Raw genomic sequence first — 22,180 nt, 5'->3', positions numbered from 1 at the left:
TAATACTACATAACGTTTTACATTATAACCTAATAGTATATAACGTTATATGTTAGTACGTATTATAATATAACGTTATACGATAGTACGTATTATAATATAACGTTATACGTTAGTACGTAATAGTATATAACGTTATACGTTATTACGTAATAGTATACAGCGTTATACGTTAGTACCTATTAGTATCTAACTTTATACGTTATAAGGTAATAGTATATAACGGTGTACGTTATAAGGTAATACTACATAACGTTTTACGTTATAACGTAATAGTATATAACGTTATATATTAGGACGTATTAGTATATAACGTTGTATGTTCGTATGTAATAGTATATAACGTTATACGTTATAACGTAATAGTATCTAACGTTATACGTTATTACGTGATAGTATGTAACGTTATAAGTTAATACGTAGTAGTATATAACGTTATACGTTATAACATAATAGTATATAACGTTATACGTTATAAAGTACTACTACATAACGTTATAGGTTAGTAGCTCGTAGTATATAACTTTATACGTTATAACGTAGTAGTATATAACGGTATACGTTATAAGGTAATACTACATAACGTTATACGTTATAACGTAATAGTATATAACGTTATACGTTATAACGTAATAGTATATAACGTTATACGTTATACGGTAATACTACATAACGTTTTACGTTATAACGTAATAGTATCTAACGTTATATGTTAGGACGTATTAGTATATAACGTTGTATGTTCGTATGTAATAGTATATAACGTTATACATTAGTACGTAATAGTATATAACGTTGTACATCAGTACGTAATAGTATATATCGTTATACGTTATTACGTAACAGTGTATAACGTTATACGTTAGTACGTAATAGTACATATCGTTATACATTAGAACGTATTAGCATATAACGTTACACGACAGTACGTAATAGTATATAACGTTATACGTCGGAAGGTAATACTACATAACGTTATACATTATAACGTAATAGTATATAACTGTATACGTTATACGGTAATACTACATAACGTTATACGATCTAACGTAATAGTATATAACGTCAAACGTCAGAAGGTAATACTACATAACGTTATGCGTTATAAGGTAATTCTACATATCGTTTTACGTTATAACGTAATAGTATATAACGTTATACGTTATACCGTAATAGTATATAACGTTATACGTTATAACGTAATAGTATATAACGTTATACGTTATACGGTAATACTACATAACGTTTTGCGTTATAACGTAATAGTATATAACGTTATATATTAGGACGTATTAGTACATAACGTTGTATGTTTGTATGTAATAGTATATAACGTTATACATTAGTACGTAATAGTATATAACGTTATACGACAGTACGCAATAGTATATAACGTTATACTTTATAACGTAATAGTATATAACGTTATGCTTTATAACGTAATAGTATATAACGTTATACGTTCGTACGTAATAGTATATAACGTTATACATTAGTACGCAATAGCATATAGCGCTATACGTTCGTAAGTAATAGTATATAACGTTATATGTTAGTACGTAATAGTATATAACGTTATACGTTAGTACGTAATAGTATATAGAGTTATACGTTATTACGTAATAGTATACAGCGTTATACGTTAGTACCTATTAGTATCTAACTTTATACGTTATAAGGTAATAGTATATAACGGTGTACGTTATAAGGTAATACTACATAACGTTATACGTTAGTACGTAATAGTATATAGAGTTATACGTTATTACGTAATAGTATACAGCGTTATAGGTTAGTACCTATTAGTATATAACTTTCTACGTTATAAGGTAATACTTCATAACGTTATACGTTATAACGTAATAGTATATAACGTTATACGTTATACGGTAATACTACATAACGTTTTACGTTATAACGTAATAGTATATAACGTTATATATTAGGACGTATTAGTATATAACGTTGTATGTTCGTATGGAATAGTATATAACGTTATACGTTATAACGTAATAGTATATAACGTTATACGTTATACGGTAATACTACACAACGTTTTACGTTATAACGTAATAGTATATAACGTTATACATTAGTACGTAATAGTATATAACGTTATACGTTATAACGTAATAGTATATAACTGTATACGTTGTAAGGTAATACTACATAACGTTATTCGATATAACGTAATAGTATATAACGTTATACGTCGAAAGATAATACTACTTAACATTATACGTCATGAGGTAATACTATATAACGTTATACGTTATACGGTAATACTACACAACGTTTTACGTTATAACGTAATAGTATATAACGTTATACGTCAGAAGGTATTACTACATAACGTTATGCGTTATAAGGTAATACTAAATAACGTTATACGTTATAACGTAATAGTATATAACGTAATACGTTATAACGTAATAGTATATAACGTTATACGTTATACGGTAATACCATATAACGTTTTACGTTATAACGTAATAGTATATAACGTTATATATTAGGACGTAATAGTATATAACGTTGTATGTTCGTATGTAATAGTATATAACGTTATACATTAGTACGTAATAGTATATAACGTTGTACATCAGTACGTAATAGTATATAACGTTATACGTTATTACGTAACAGTGTATAACGTTATACGTTAGTACGTAATAGTACATAACGTTATACATTAGAACGTATTAGCATATAACGTTACACGACAGTACGTAATAGTATACAACGTTATACGTCAGAAGGTAATACTACATAACGTTATACGTTATAACGTAATAGTATATCTGTATACGTTATACGGTAATACTACATAACGTTATACGATCTAACGTAATAGTATATAACGTTATACGTCAGAAGGTAATACTACATAACGTTATGCGTTATAAGGTAATTCTACATATCGTTTTACGTTATAACGTAATAGTATATAACGTTATAAGTTATAACGCAATAGTATATAACGTTATACGTTATAACGTAATAGTATATAACGTTATACGTTATACGGTAATACTACATAACGTTTTGCGTTATAACGTAATAGTATATAACGTTATACTTTATAACGTAATAGTATATAACGTTATACGTTCGTACGTAATAGTATATAACGTTATACATTAGTACGCAATAGCATATAGCGCTATACGTTCGTGAGTAATAGTACATAACTTTATATGTTAGTACGTAACAGTATATACAGTTATACGTTAGTACGTAATAGTATATAGAGTTATACGTTATTACGTAGTAGTATACAGCGTTATACGTTAGTACCTATTCGTATATAACTTATACGTTGTAACGTAATAGTATATAACTGTATCCGTTATAAGGTAATACTATATAACGTTATACGCTATAACGCAATAGTATATAACGTTATACGTAAGAAGGTAATACTACATAACGTTATGCGTTATAAGGTAATACTACATAACGTTTTACGTTATAATGTAATAGTATATAACGTTATACGTTATACGGTAATACTACATAACGTTTTACGTTATAACGTAATAGTATATAACGTTATATATTAGTACGTAATATTATATAACGTTATATGCTCGTATGTAATAGTATATAATGTTATACATTAGTACGTAATGGTATATAACGTTATACGTTATTAGGTAACAGTGTATAACGTTATACGTTAGTACGTAATAGTACATAACGTTATACATTCGAACGTTTTAGTATATAACGTTACACGACAGTACGTAATAGTATATAACGTTATACGTTAGTACGTAATGGTATTTAACGTTATACGACAGTACGTAATAGTATATAACGTTATACGACAGAAGGTAATACTACATAACGTTTTACATTATAACCTAATAGTATATAACGTTATATGTTAGTACGTATTATAATATAACGTCATACGATAGTACGTATTATAATATAACGTTATACGTTAGTACGTAATAGTATATATCATTATACGTTAGTATCTATTAGTATATAACTTTATACGTTATAACGTAATAGTATATAACTGTATAAGTTGTAAGGTAATACTACATAACGTTATTCGATATAACGTAATAGTATATAACGTTACACGTTATACGGTAATACTACACAACGTTTTACGTTATAACGTAATAGTATATAACGTTATACGTTAGTACGTAATAGTATATAACGTTATACGTTATTACGTAATAGTGTACAGCGTTATACGTTAGTACCTATTAGTATCTAACTTTATACGTTATAAGGTAATAGTATATAACGGTGTACGTTATAAGGTAATACTACATAACGTTATACGTTAGTACGTAATAGTATATAGAGTTATACGTTATTACGTAATAGTATACACCGTTATAGGTTAGTACCTATTAGTATATAACTTTCTACGTTATAAGGTAATACTTCATAACGTTATACGTTATAACGTAATAGTATATAACGTTATACGTTATACGGTAATACTACATAACGTTTTACGTTATAACGTAATAGTATATAACGTTATATATTAGGACGTATTAGTATATAACGTTGTATGTTCGTATGTAATAGTATATAACGTTATACGTTATAACGTAATAGTATATAACGTTATACGTTATACGGTAATACTACACAACGTTTTACGTTATAACGTAATAGTATATAACGTTATACGTCAGAAGGTATTACTACATAACGTTATGCGTTATAAGGTAATACTAAATAACGTTATACGTTATAACGTAATAGTATATAACGTAATACGTTATAACGTAATAGTATATAACGTTATACGTTATACGGTAATACCATATAACGTTTTACGTTATAACGTAATAGTATATAACGTTATATATTAGGACGTAATAGTATATAACGTTGTATGTTCGTATGTAATAGTATATAACGTTATACATTAGTACGTAATAGTATATAACGTTGTACATCAGTACGTAATAGTATATAACGTTATACGTTATTACGTAACAGTGTATAACGTTATACGTTAGTACGTAATAGTACATAACGTTATACATTAGAACGTATTAGCATATAACGTTACACGACAGTACGTAATAGTATACAACGTTATACGTCAGAAGGTAATACTACATAACGTTATACGTTATAACGTAATAGTATATCTGTATACGTTATACGGTAATACTACATAACGTTATACGATCTAACGTAATAGTATATAACGTTATACGTCAGAAGGTAATACTACATAACGTTATGCGTTATAAGGTAATTCTACATATCGTTTTACGTTATAACGTAATAGTATATAACGTTATAAGTTATAACGCAATAGTATATAACGTTATACGTTATAACGTAATAGTATATAACGTTATACGTTATACGGTAATACTACATAACGTTTTGCGTTATAACGTAATAGTATATAACGTTATACTTTATAACGTAATAGTATATAACGTTATACGTTCGTACGTAATAGTATATAACGTTATACATTAGTACGCAATAGCATATAGCGCTATACGTTCGTGAGTAATAGTACATAACTTTATATGTTAGTACGTAACAGTATATACAGTTATACGTTAGTACGTAATAGTATATAGAGTTATACGTTATTACGTAGTAGTATACAGCGTTATACGTTAGTACCTATTCGTATATAACTTATACGTTGTAACGTAATAGTATATAACTGTATCCGTTATAAGGTAATACTATATAACGTTATACGCTATAACGCAATAGTATATAACGTTATACGTAAGAAGGTAATACTACATAACGTTATGCGTTATAAGGTAATACTACATAACGTTTTACGTTATAATGTAATAGTATATAACGTTATACGTTATACGGTAATACTACATAACGTTTTACGTTATAACGTAATAGTATATAACGTTATATATTAGTACGTAATATTATATAACGTTATATGCTCGTATGTAATAGTATATAATGTTATACATTAGTACGTAATGGTATATAACGTTATACGTTATTAGGTAACAGTGTATAACGTTATACGTTAGTACGTAATAGTACATAACGTTATACATTCGAACGTTTTAGTATATAACGTTACACGACAGTACGTAATAGTATATAACGTTATACGTTAGTACGTAATGGTATTTAACGTTATACGACAGTACGTAATAGTATATAACGTTATACGACAGAAGGTAATACTACATAACGTTTTACATTATAACCTAATAGTATATAACGTTATATGTTAGTACGTATTATAATATAACGTCATACGATAGTACGTATTATAATATAACGTTATACGTTAGTACGTAATAGTATATATCATTATACGTTAGTATCTATTAGTATATAACTTTATACGTTATAACGTAATAGTATATAACTGTATAAGTTGTAAGGTAATACTACATAACGTTATTCGATATAACGTAATAGTATATAACGTTACACGTTATACGGTAATACTACACAACGTTTTACGTTATAACGTAATAGTATATAACGTTATACGTTAGTACGTAATAGTATATAACGTTATACGTTATTACGTAATAGTGTACAGCGTTATACGTTAGTACCTATTAGTATCTAACTTTATACGTTATAAGGTAATAGTATATAACGGTGTACGTTATAAGGTAATACTACATAACGTTATACGTTAGTACGTAATAGTATATAGAGTTATACGTTATTACGTAATAGTATACACCGTTATAGGTTAGTACCTATTAGTATATAACTTTCTACGTTATAAGGTAATACTTCATAACGTTATACGTTATAACGTAATAGTATATAACGTTATACGTTATACGGTAATACTACATAACGTTTTACGTTATAACGTAATAGTATATAACGTTATATATTAGGACGTATTAGTATATAACGTTGTATGTTCGTATGTAATAGTATATAACGTTATACGTTATAACGTAATAGTATATAACGTTATACGTTATACGGTAATACTACACAACGTTTTACGTTATAACGTAATAGTGTATAACGTTATACATTAGTACGTAATAGTATATAACGTTATACGTTATAACGTAATAGTATATAACTGTATACGTTGTAAGGTAATACTACATAACGTTATTCGATATAACGTAATAGTATATGACGTTATACGTCAGAAGGTAATACTACATAACGTTATGCGTTATAAGGTAATACAACATCACCTTTTACGACATAACGTAATAGTATATAACGTTATACGTCGAAAGGTAATACTACTTAACATTATACGTCATGAGGTAATACTATATAACGTTATACGTTATACGGTAATACTACACAACGTTTTACGTTATAACGTAATAGTATATAACGTTTTACGTTATAATGTAATAGTATATAACGTTATACGTTATAACGTAATAGTATCTAACGTTATACGTTATTACGTGATAGTATGTAACGTTATAAGTTAATACGCAGTAGTATATAACGTCATACGTTATAACGTAGTAGTATATAACGGTATACGTTATAAGGTAATACTACATAACGTTATACGTTATAACGTAATAGTATATAACGTTATACGTTATAACGTAATAGTATATAACGTTATACGTTATACGGTAATACTACATAACGTTTTACGTTATAACGTAATAGTATCTAACGTTATATATTAGGACGTATTAGTATATAACGTTGTATGTTCGTATGTAATAGTATATAACGTTATACATTAGTACGTAATAGTATATAACGTTGTACATCAGTACGTAATAGTATATATCGTTATACGTTATTACGTAACAGTGTATAACGTTATACGTTAGTACGTAATAGTACATATCGTTATACATTAGAACGTATTAGCATATAACGTTACACGACAGTACGTAATAGTATATAACGTTATACGTCGGAAGGTAATACTACATAACGTTATACATTATAACGTAATAGTATATAACTGTATACGTTATACGGTAATACTACATAACGTTATACGATCTAACGTAATAGTATATAACGTCAAACGTCAGAAGGTAATACTACATAACGTTATGCGTTATAAGGTAATTCTACATATCGTTTTACGTTATAACGTAATAGTATATAACGTTATACGTTATAACGTAATAGTATATAACGTTATACGTTATAACGTAATAGCATATAACGTTATACGTTATACGGTAATACTACATAACGTTTTGCGTTATAACGTAATAGTATATAACGTTATATATTAGGACGTATTAGTACATAACGTTGTATGTTTGTATGTAATAGTATATAACGTTATACATTAGTACGTAATAGTATATAACGTTATACGACAGTACGCAATAGTATATAACGTTATACTTTATAACGTAATAGTATATAACGTTATGCTTTATAACGTAATAGTATATAACGTTATACGTTCGTACGTAATAGTATATAACGTTATACATTAGTACGCAATAGCATATAGCGCTATACGTTCGTAAGTAATAGTATATAACGTTATATGTTAGTACGTAATAGTATATAACGTTATACGTTAGTACGTAATAGTATATAGAGTTATACGTTATTACGTAATAGTATACAGCGTTATACGTTAGTACCTATTAGTATCTAACTTTATACGTTATAAGGTAATAGTATATAACGGTGTACGTTATAAGGTAATACTACATAACGTTATACGTTAGTACGTAATAGTATATAGAGTTATACGTTATTACGTAATAGTATACAGCGTTATAGGTTAGTACCTATTAGTATATAACTTTCTACGTTATAAGGTAATACTTCATAACGTTATACGTTATAACGTAATAGTATATAACGTTATACGTTATACGGTAATACTACATAACGTTTTACGTTATAACGTAATAGTATATAACGTTATATATTAGGACGTATTAGTATATAACGTTGTATGTTCGTATGGAATAGTATATAACGTTATACGTTATAACGTAATAGTATATAACGTTATACGTTATACGGTAATACTACACAACGTTTTACGTTATAACGTAATAGTATATAACGTTATACATTAGTACGTAATAGTATATAACGTTATACGTTATAACGTAATAGTATATAACTGTATCCGTTGTAAGGTAATACTACATAACGTTATTCGATATAACGTAATAGTATATAACGTTATAAGTCAGAAGGTAATACTACATAACGTTATGCGTTATAAGGTAATACAACATCACCTTTTACGACATAACGTAATAGTATATAACGTTATACGTCGAAAGATAATACTACTTAACATTATACGTCATGAGGTAATACTATATAACGTTATACGTTATACGGTAATACTACACAACGTTTTACGTTATAACGTAATAGTATATAACGTTATACGTCAGAAGGTATTACTACATAACGTTATGCGTTATAAGGTAATACTAAATAACGTTATACGTTATAACGTAATAGTATATAACGTAATACGTTATAACGTAATAGTATATAACGTTATACGTTATACGGTAATACCATATAACGTTTTACGTTATAACGTAATAGTATATAACGTTATATATTAGGACGTAATAGTATATAACGTTGTATGTTCGTATGTAATAGTATATAACGTTATACATTAGTACGTAATAGTATATAACGTTATACATCAGTACGTAATAGTATATAACGTTATACGTTATTACGTAACAGTGTATAACGTTATACGTTAGTACGTAATAGTACATAACGTTATACATTAGAACGTATTAGCATATAACGTTACACGACAGTACGTAATAGTAAATAACGTTATACGTCAGAAGGTAATACTACATAACGTTATACGTTATAACGTAATAGTATATCTGTATACGTTATACGGTAATACTACATAACGTTATACGATCTAACGTAATAGTATATAACGTTATACGTCAGAAGGTAATACTACATAACGTTATGCGTTATAAGGTAATTCTACATATCGTTTTACGTTATAACGTAATAGTATATAACGTTATAAGTTATAACGCAATAGTATATAACGTTATACGTTATAACGTAATAGTATATAACGTTATACGTTATACGGTAATACTACATAACGTTTTGCGTTATAACGTAATAGTATATAACGTTATACTTTATAACGTAATAGTATATAACGTTATACGTTCGTACGTAATAGTATATAACGTTATACATTAGTACTCAATAGCATATAGCGCTATACGTTCGTGAGTAATAGTACATAACTTTATATGTTAGTACGTAACAGTATATACAGTTATACGTTAGTACGTAATAGTATATAGAGTTATACGTTATTACGTAGTAGTATACAGCGTTATACGTTAGTACCTATTCGTATATAACTTATACGTTGTAACGTAATAGTATATAACTGTATCCGTTATAAGGTAATACTATATAACGTTATACGCTATAACGCAAAAGTATATAACGTTATACGTAAGAAGGTAATACTACATAACGTTATGCGTTATAAGGTAATACTACATAACGTTTTACGTTATAATGTAATAGTATATAACGTTATACGTTATACGGTAATACTACATAACGTTTTACGTTATAACGTAATAGTATATAACGTTATATATTAGTACGTAATATTATATAACGTTATATGCTCGTATGTAATAGTATATAATGTTATACATTAGTACGTAATGGTATATAACGTTATACGTTATTAGGTAACAGTGTATAACGTTATACGTTAGTACGTAATAGTACATAACGTTATACATTCGAACGTTTTAGTATATAACGTTACACGACAGTACGTAATAGTATATAACGTTATACGTTAGTACGTAATGGTATTTAACGTTATACGACAGTACGTAATAGTATATAACGTTATACGACAGAAGGTAATACTACATAACGTTTTACATTATAACCTAATAGTATATAACGTTATATGTTAGTACGTATTATAATATAACGTCATACGATAGTACGTATTATAATATAACGTTATACGTTAGTACGTAATAGTATATATCATTATACGTTAGTATCTATTAGTATATAACTTTATACGTTATAACGTAATAGTATATAACTGTATAAGTTGTAAGGTAATACTACATAACGTTATTCGATATAACGTAATAGTATATAACGTTACACGTTATACGGTAATACTACACAACGTTTTACGTTATAACGTAATAGTATATAACGTTATACGTTAGTACGTAATAGTATATAACGTTATACGTTATTACGTAATAGTGTACAGCGTTATACGTTAGTACCTATTAGTATCTAACTTTATACGTTATAAGGTAATAGTATATAACGGTGTACGTTATAAGGTAAAGTACATAACGTTATACGTTAGTACGTAATAGTATATAGAGTTATACGTTATTACGTAATAGTATACACCGTTATAGGTTAGTACCTATTAGTATATAACTTTCTACGTTATAAGGTAATACTTCATAACGTTATACGTTATAACGTAATAGTATATAACGTTATACGTTATACGGTAATACTACATAACGTTTTACGTTATAACGTAATAGTATATAACGTTATATATTAGGACGTATTAGTATATAACGTTGTATGTTCGTATGTAATAGTATATAACGTTATACGTTATAACGTAATAGTATATAACGTTATACGTTATACGGTAATACTACACAACGTTTTACGTTATAACGTAATAGTGTATAACGTTATACATTAGTACGTAATAGTATATAACGTTATACGTTATAACGTAATAGTATATAACTGTATACGTTGTAAGGTAATACTACATAACGTTATTCGATATAACGTAATAGTATATGACGTTATACGTCAGAAGGTAATACTACATAACGTTATGCGTTATAAGGTAATACAACATCACCTTTTACGACATAACGTAATAGTATATAACGTTATACGTCGAAAGGTAATACTACTTAACATTATACGTCATGAGGTAATACTATATAACGTTATACGTTATACGGTAATACTACACAACGTTTTACGTTATAACGTAATAGTATATAACTTTATACGTTATAACGTAGTAGTATATAACGGTATACGTTATAAGGTAATACTACATAACGTTATACGTTATAACGTAATAGTATATAACGTTATTCGTTATAACGTAATAGTATATAACGTTATACGTTATACGGTAATACTACATAACGTTTTACGTTATAACGTAATAGTATATAACGTTATATATTAGGACGTATTAGTATATAACGTTGTATGTTCGTATGTAATAGTATATAACGTTATACATTAGTACGTAGTAGTATATAACGTTGTACATCAGTACGTAATAGTATATAACGTTATACGTTATTACGTAACAGTGTATAACGTTATACGTTAGTACGTAATAGTACATAACGTTATAAATTAGAACGTATTAGCATATAACGTTACACGACAGTACGTAATAGTATATAACGTTATACGTCGGAAGGTAATACTACATAACGTTATACGTTATAACGTAATAGTATATAACTGTATACGTTATACGGTAATACTACATAACGTTATACGATCTAACGTAATAGTATATAACGTCAAACGTCAGAAGGTAATACTACATAACGTTATGCGTTATAAGGTAATTCTACATATCGTTTTACGTTATAACGTAATAGTATATAGCGTTATACGTTAGTACGTAATGGTATTTAACGTTATACGACAGTACGTAATAGTATATATCGTTATACGACAGAAGGTAATACTACATAACGTTTTACATTATAACGTAATAGTATATAACGTTATATGTTAGTACGTATTATAATATAACGTTATACGATAGTACGTATTATAATATAACGTTATACGTTAGTACGTAATAGTATATAACATTATACGTTAGTATCTATTAGTATATAACTTTATACGTTATAACGTAATAGTATATAACTGTATACGTTGTAAGGTAATACTACATAACGTTATTCGATATAACGTAATAGTATATAACGTTATACGTCAGAAGGTAATACTACATAACGTTATGCGTTGTAAGGTAATACAACATAACATTTTACGACATAACGTAATAGTATATAACGTTATACGTCGAAAGGTAATACTATTTAACATTACACGTCATGAGGTAATACTATATAACGTTATACGTTATACGGTAATACTACACAACGTTTTACGTTATAACGTAATAGTATATAACGTTATACGTTAGTACGTAATAGTATATAACGTTATACGTTATTACGTAATAGTATACAGCGTTATACGTTAGTACCTATTAGTATCTAACTTTATACGTTATAAGGTAATAGTATATAACGGTGTACGTTATAAGGTAATACTACATAACGTTATACGTTAGTACGTAATAGTATATAGAGTTATACGTTATTACGTAATAGTATACAGCGTTATAGGTTAGTACCTATTAGTATATAACTTTCTACGTTATAAGGTAATACTTCATAACGTTATACGTTATAACGTAATAGTATATAACGTTATATATTAGGACGTATTAGTATATAACGTTGTATGTTCGTATGTAATAGTCTATAACGTTGTACGTTATAACGTAATAGTATATAACGTTATACGTTATACGGTAATACTACACAACGTTTTACGTTATAACGTAATAGTATATAACGTTATACATTAGTACGTAATAGTATATAACGTTATACGTTATAACGTAATAGTATATAACTGTATACGTTGTAAGGTAATACTACATAACGTTATTCGATATAACGTAGTAGTATATAACGTTATACGTCAGAAGGTAATACTACATAACGTTATGCGTTATAAGGTAATACAACATCACCTTTTACGACATAACGTAATAGCATATAACGTTATACGTCGAAAGGTAATACTACTTAACATTATACGTCATGAGGTAATACTATATAACGTTATACGTTATACGGTAATACTACACAACGTTTTACGTTATAACGTAATAGTATATAACGTTATACGTCAGAAGGTATTACTACATAACGTTATGCGTTATAAGGTAATACTAAATAACGTTATACGTTATAACGTAATAGTATATAACGTTATACGTTATAACGTAATAGTATATAACGTTATACGTTATACGGTAATACCACATAACGTTTTACGTTATAACGTAATAGTATATAACGTTATATATTAGGACGTAATAGTATATAACGTTGTATGTTCGTATGTAATAGTATGTAACGTTATACATTAGTACGTAATAGTATATAACGTTATACATCAGTACGTAATAGTATATAACGTTATACGTTATTACGTAACAGTGTATAACGTTATACGTTAGTACGTAATAGTACATAACGTTATACATTAGAACGTATTAGCATATAACGTTACACGACAGTACGTAATAGTATACAACGTTATACGTCAGAAGGTAATACTACATAACGTTATACGTTATAACGTAATAGTATATCTGTATACGTTATACGGTAATACTACATAACGTTATACGATCTAACGTAATAGTATATAACGTTATACGTCAGAAGGAAATACTACATAACGTTATGCGTTATAAGGTAATTCTACATATCGTTTTACGTTATGACGTAATAGTATATAACGTTATACGTTATACGGTAATACTACATAACGTTTTACGTTATAACGTAATAGTATATAACGTTATATATTAGTACGTAATATTATATAACGTTATATGCTCGTACGTAATAGTATATAATGTTATACATTAGTACGTAATGGTATATAACGTTATACGTTATTAGGTAACAGTATATAACGTTATACGTTAGTACGTAATAGTACATAACGTTATACATTCGAACGTTTTAGTATATAACGTTACACGACAGTACGTAATAGTATATAACGTTATACGTTAGTACGTAATGGTATTTAACGTTATACGACAGTACGTAATAGTATATAACGTTATACGACAGAAGGTAATACTACATAACGTTTTACATTATAACCAAATAGTATATAACGTTATATGTTAGTACGTATTATAATATAACGTTATACGATAGTACGTATTATAATATAACGTTATACGTTAGTACGTAATAGTATATAACATTATACGTTAGTATCTATTAGTATATAACTTTATACGTTATAACGTAATAGTATATAACTGTATACGTTGTAAGGTAATACTACATAACGTTATTCGATATAACGTAATAGTATATAACGTTATACGTCAGAAGGTAATACTACATAACGTTATGCGTTGTAAGGTAATACAACATAACCTTTTACGACATAACGTAATAGTATATAACGTTATACGTCGAAAGGTAATACTACTTAACATTATACGTCATGAGGTAATACTATATAACGTTATACGTTATACGGTAATACTACACAACGTTTTACGTTATAACGTAATAGTATATAACGTTATACGTTAGTACGTAATAGTATATAACGTTATACGTTATTACGTAATAGTATACAGCGTTATACGTTAGTACCTATTAGTATCTAACTTTATACGTTATAAGGTAATAGTATATAACGGTGTACGTTATAAGGTAATACTACATAACGTTATACGTTAGTACGTAATAGTATATAGAGTTATACGTTATTACGTAATAGTATACAGCGTTATACGTTAGTACCTATTAGTATCTAACTTTATACGTTATAAGGCAATAGTATATAACGGTGTACGTTATAAGGTAATACTACATAACGTTATACGTTAGTACGTAATAGTATATAGAGTTATACGTTATTACGTAATAGTATACAGCGTTATAGGTTAGCACCTATTAGTATATAACTTTCTACGTTATAAGGTAATACTTCATAACGTTATACGTTATAACGTAATAGTATATAACGTTATACGTTATACGGTAATACTACATAACGTTTTACGTTATAACGTAATAGTATATAACGTTATATATTAGGACGTATTAGTATATAACGTTGTATGTTCGTATGTAATAGTATATAACGTTATACGTTATAACGTAATAGTATATAACGTTATACGTTATACGGTAATACTACACAACGTTTTATGTTATAACGTAATAGTATATAACGTTATACATTAGTACGTAATAGTATATAACGTTATACGTTATAACGTAATAGTATATAACTGTATACGTTGTAAGGTAATACTACATAACGTTATTCGATATAACGTAATAGTATATAACGTTATACGTCAGAAGGTAATACTACATAACGTTATGCGTTATAAGGTAATACAACATCACCTTTTACGACATAACGTAATAGTATATAACGTTATACGTCGAAAGGTAATACTACTTAACATTATACGTCATGAGGTAATACTATATAACGTTATACGTTATACGGTAATACTACACAACGTTTTACGTTATAACGTAATAGTATATAACGTTATACGTCAGAAGGTATTACTACATAACGTTATGCGTTATAAGGTAATACTAAATAACGTTATACGTTATAACGTAATAGTATATAACGTTATACGTTATAACGTAATAGTATATAACGTTATACGTTATACGGTAATACCACATAACGTTTTACGTTATAACGTAATAGCATATAACGTTATATATTAGGACGTAATAGTATATAACGTTGTATGTTCGTATGTAATAGTATATAACGTTATACGTTAGTACGTAATGTTATATAACGTTATACGAAAGTACGTAATAGTATATAACGTTATACGTTATTACGCAACAGTATATAACGTCATACGTTAGTACGTAATAGTGCATAACGTTGTACATTAGAACGTATTAGTATTTAACGTTACACGACAGTACGTAATAGTATATAACTTTAGACGTTATAACGTAATAGTATATAACGTTATACGTTAGTACGTATTATAATATAACGTTATACGTTAGTACGTAATAGTATATAACTTTATACGTTAGTACCTGTTAGTATATAACTTTATACGTTATAACGTAATAGTATATAACTGTATACGTTGTAAGGTAATACTTCATAACGTTATTCGATATAACGTAATAGTATATAACGTTATACGTCATGAGGTAATACTATATAACGTTATACGTTATAAAGTACTACTACATAACGTTTTACGTTATCACGTAAGAGTATATAACGTTATACATTAGTACGTAATAGTATATAACGTTATACGTTATTACGTAATAGTATGTAACGTTATAAGTTAGTACGTAATAGTATATAACGTTATACGTTATAAACTACTACTACATAACGTTATACGTTAGGACCTAGTAGTATATAACTTTATACGTTATAACGTAGTAGTATATAACGGTATACGTTATAAGGTAATACTACACAACGTTTTACGTTATAACGTAATAGTATATAACGTTATACGTTTGTACGCAATAGTATATATCGTTATACGTTATTACGTAATAGTATACAGCGTTATACGTTAGTACCTATTAGTATCTAATTTTATACGTTATAAGGTAATAGTATATAACGGTGTACGTTATAAGGTAATACTACATAACGTTATACGTTATAACGTAATAGTATATAACGTTATACGTCAGAAGGTATTACTACATAACGGTATGCATTATAAGGTAATACTACATAACGTTTTACGTTATAACGTAATAGTATATAACGTTATACGTCGGAAGGTAATACTACATAACGTTATGCGTTATAAGGTAATACTATATAACCTTTTACGTTTTAACGTGATAGTATATAACGTTATACGTTAGTACTTATTAGTATCTAACTTTATACGTTATAAAGTAATAGTATATAACGTTATACGTCGAAAGGTAATACTACTTAACATAATACGTCATAAGGTAAAACTATATAACGTTATACGTTATAAAGTACTACTACATAACGTTTTACGGTATATGGTAATAGTATATAACGTTATACATTAGTACGTAATAGTATATAATGTTATAAGTTAGTACGTAATAGTATATAACGTTATATGTTATAACGTAATAGTATATAACGTTATACGTTATACGGTAATACTACATAACGTTATACGATCTAACGTAATAGTATATAACGTTATACGTCAGAAGGTAATACTACATAACGTTATGCGTTATAAGGTAATTCTACATATCGTTTTACGTTATAACGTAATAGTATATAACGTTATACGTTATAACGTAATAGTATATAACGTTATACGTTATAACGTAATAGTATATAACGTTATACGTTATACGGTAATACTACATAACGTTTTGCGTTATAACGTAATAGTATATAACGTTATACTTTATAACGTAATAGTATATAACGTTATACGTTCGTACGTAATAGTATATAACGTTATACATTAGTACGCAATAGCATATAGCGCTATACGTTCGTGAGTAATAGTACATAACGTTATATGTTAGTACGTAATAGTATATAAAGTTATACGTTAGTACGTAATAGTATATAGAGTTATACGTTATTACGTAGTAGTATACAGCGTTATACGTTAGTACCTATTCGTATATAACTTATACGTTGTAACGTAATAGTATATAACTGTATCCGTTATAAGGTAATACTATATAACGGTATACGCTATAACGTAATAGTATATAACGTTATACGTAAGAAGGTAATACTACATAACGTTATGCGTTATAAGGTAATACTACATAACGTTTTACGTTATAATGTAATAGTATATAACGTTATACGTTATACGGTAATACTACATAACGTTTTACGTTATAACGTAATAGTATATAACGTTATATATTAGTACGTAATATTATATAACGTTATATGCTCGTACGTAATAGTATATAATGTTATACATTAGTACGTAATGGTATATAACGTTATACGTTATTAGGTAACAGTGTATAACGTTATACGTTAGTACGTAATAGTACATAACGTTATACATTCGAACGTTTTAGTATATAACGTTACACGACAGTACGTAATAGTATATAACGTTATACGTTAGTACGTAATGGTATTTAACGTTATACGACAGTACGTAATAGTATATAACGTTATACGACAGATGGTAATACTATATAACGTTTTACATTATAACCTAATAGTATATAACGTTATATGTTAGTACGTATTATAATATAACGTTATACGATAGTACGTATTATAATATAACGTTATACGTTAGTACGTAATAGTATATAACATTATACGTTAGTATCTATTAGTATATAACGTTATACGTTATAACGTAATAGTATATAACTGTATACGTTGTAAGGTAATACTACATAACGTTATTCGATATAACGTAATAGTATATAACGTTATACGTCAGAAGGTAATACTACATAACGTTATGCGTTATAAGGTAATACAACATCACCTTTTACGACATAACGTAATAGTATATAACGTTATACGTCGAAAGGTAATACTACTTAACATTATACGTCATGAGGTAATACTATATAACGTTATACGTTATACGGTAATACTACACAACGTTTTACGTTATAACGTAATAGTATATAACGTTATACGTCAGAAGGTATTACTACATAACGTTATGCGTTATAAGGTAATACTAAATAACGTTATACGTTATAACGTAATAGTATATAACGTTATACGTTATAACGTAATAGTATATAACGTTATACGTTATACGGTAATACCACATAACGTTTTACGTTATAACGTAATAGCATATAACGTTATATATTAGGACGTAATAGTATATAACGTTGTATGTTCGTATGTAATAGTATATAACGTTATACATTAGTACGTAATAGTATATAACGTTATACATCAGTACGTAATAGTATATAACGTTATACGTTATTACGTAACAGTGTATAACGTTATACGTTAGTACGTAATAGTACATAACGTTATACATTAGAACGTATTAGCATATAACGTTACACGACAGTACATAATAGTATACAACGTTATACGTCAGAAGGTAATACTACATAACGTTATACGTTATAACGTAATAGTATATCTGTATACGTTATACGGTAATACTACATAACGTTATACGATCTAACGTAATAGTATATAACGTTATACGTCAGAAGGTAATACTACATAACGTTATGCGTTATAAGGTAATTCTACATATCGTTTTACGTTATAACGTAATAGTATATAACGTTATACGTTATAACGTAATAGTATATAACGTTATACGTTATAACGTAATAGTATATAACGTTATACGTTATACGGTAATACTACATAACGTTTTGCGTTATAACGTAATAGTATATAACGTTATACTTTATAACGTAATAGTATATAACGTTATACGTTCGTACGTAATAGTATATAACGTTATACATTAGTACGCAATAGCATATAGCGCTATACGTTCGTGAGTAATAGTACATAACGTTATATGTTAGTACGTAATAGTATATAAAGTTATACGTTAGTACGTAATAGTATATAGAGTTATACGTTATTACGTAGTAGTATACAGCGTTATACGTTAGTTCCTATTCGTATATAACTTATACGTTGTAACGTAATAGTATATAACTGTATCCGTTATAAGGTAATACTATATAACGTTATACGCTATAACGTAATAGTATATAACGTTATACGTAAGAAGGTAATACTACATAACGTTATGCGTTATAAGGTAATACTACATAACGTTTTACGTTATAATGTAATAGTATATAACGTTATACGTTATACGGTAATACTACATAACGTTTTACGTTATAACGTAATAGTATATAACGTTATATATTAGTACGTAATATTATATAACGTTATATGCTCGTACGTAATTGTATATAATGTTATACATTAGTACGTAATGGTATATAACGTTATACGTTATTAGGTAACAGTGTATAACGTTATACGTTAGTACGTAATAGTACATAACGTTATACATTCGAACGTTTTAGTATATAACGTTACACGACAGTACGTAATAGTATATAACGTTATACGTTAGTACGTAATGGTATTTAACGTTATACGGCAGTACGTAATAGTATATAACGTTATACGACAGAAGGTAATACTACATAACGTTTTACATTATAACCTAATAGTATATAACGTTATATGTTAGTACGTATTATAATATAACGTTACACCATAGTACGTATTATAATATAACGTTATACGTTAGTACGTAATAGTATATAACATTATACGTTAGTATCTATTAGTATATAACTTTATACGTTATAACGTAATAGTATATAACTGTATACGTTGTAAGGTAATACTACATAACGTTATTCGATATAACGTAATAGTATATAACGTTATACGTCAGAAGGTAATACTACATAACGTTATGCGTTGTAAGGTAATACAACATAACCTTTTACGACATAACGTAATAGTATATAACGTTATACGTCGAAAGGTAATACTACTTAACATTATACGTCATGAGGTAATACTATATAACGTTATACGTTATACGGTAATACTACACAACGTTTTACGTTATAACGTAATAGTATATAACGTTATACGTCAGAAGGTATTACTACATAACGTTATGCGTTATAAGGTAATACTAAATAACGTTATACGTTATAACGTAATAGTATATAACGTTATACGTTATAACGTAATAGTATATAACGTTATACGTTATACGGTAATACCACATAACGTTTTACGTTATAACGTAATAGTATATAACGTTATATATTAGGACGTAATAGTATATAACGTTGTATGTTCGTATGTAATAGTATATAACGTTATACATTAGTACGTAATAGTATATAACGTTATACATCAGTACGTAATAGTATATAACGTTATACGTTATTACGTAACAGTGTATAACGTTATACGTTAGTACGTAATAGTACATAACGTTATACATTAGAACGTATTAGCATATAACGTTACACGACAGTACATAATAGTATACAACGTTATACGTCAGAAGGTAATACTACATAACGTTATACGTTATAACGTAATAGTATATCTGTATACGTTATACGGTAATACTACATAACGTTATACGATCTAACGTAATAGTATATAACGTTATACGTCAGAAGGTAATACTACATAACGTTATGCGTTATAAGGTAATTCTACATATCGTTTTACGTTATAACGTAATAGTATATAACGTTATACGTTATAACGTAATAGTATATAAAGTTATACGTTAGTACGTAATAGTATATAGAGTTATACGTTATTACGTAGTAGTATACAGCGTTATACGTTAGTT

This window comes from Bombus pascuorum, chromosome 3, assembly GCF_905332965.1.
Source record: "Bombus pascuorum chromosome 3, iyBomPasc1.1, whole genome shotgun sequence".
Lineage (NCBI taxonomy): Eukaryota > Metazoa > Arthropoda > Insecta > Hymenoptera > Apidae > Bombus > Bombus pascuorum.
This window is presented reverse-complemented; position numbering follows the sequence as displayed.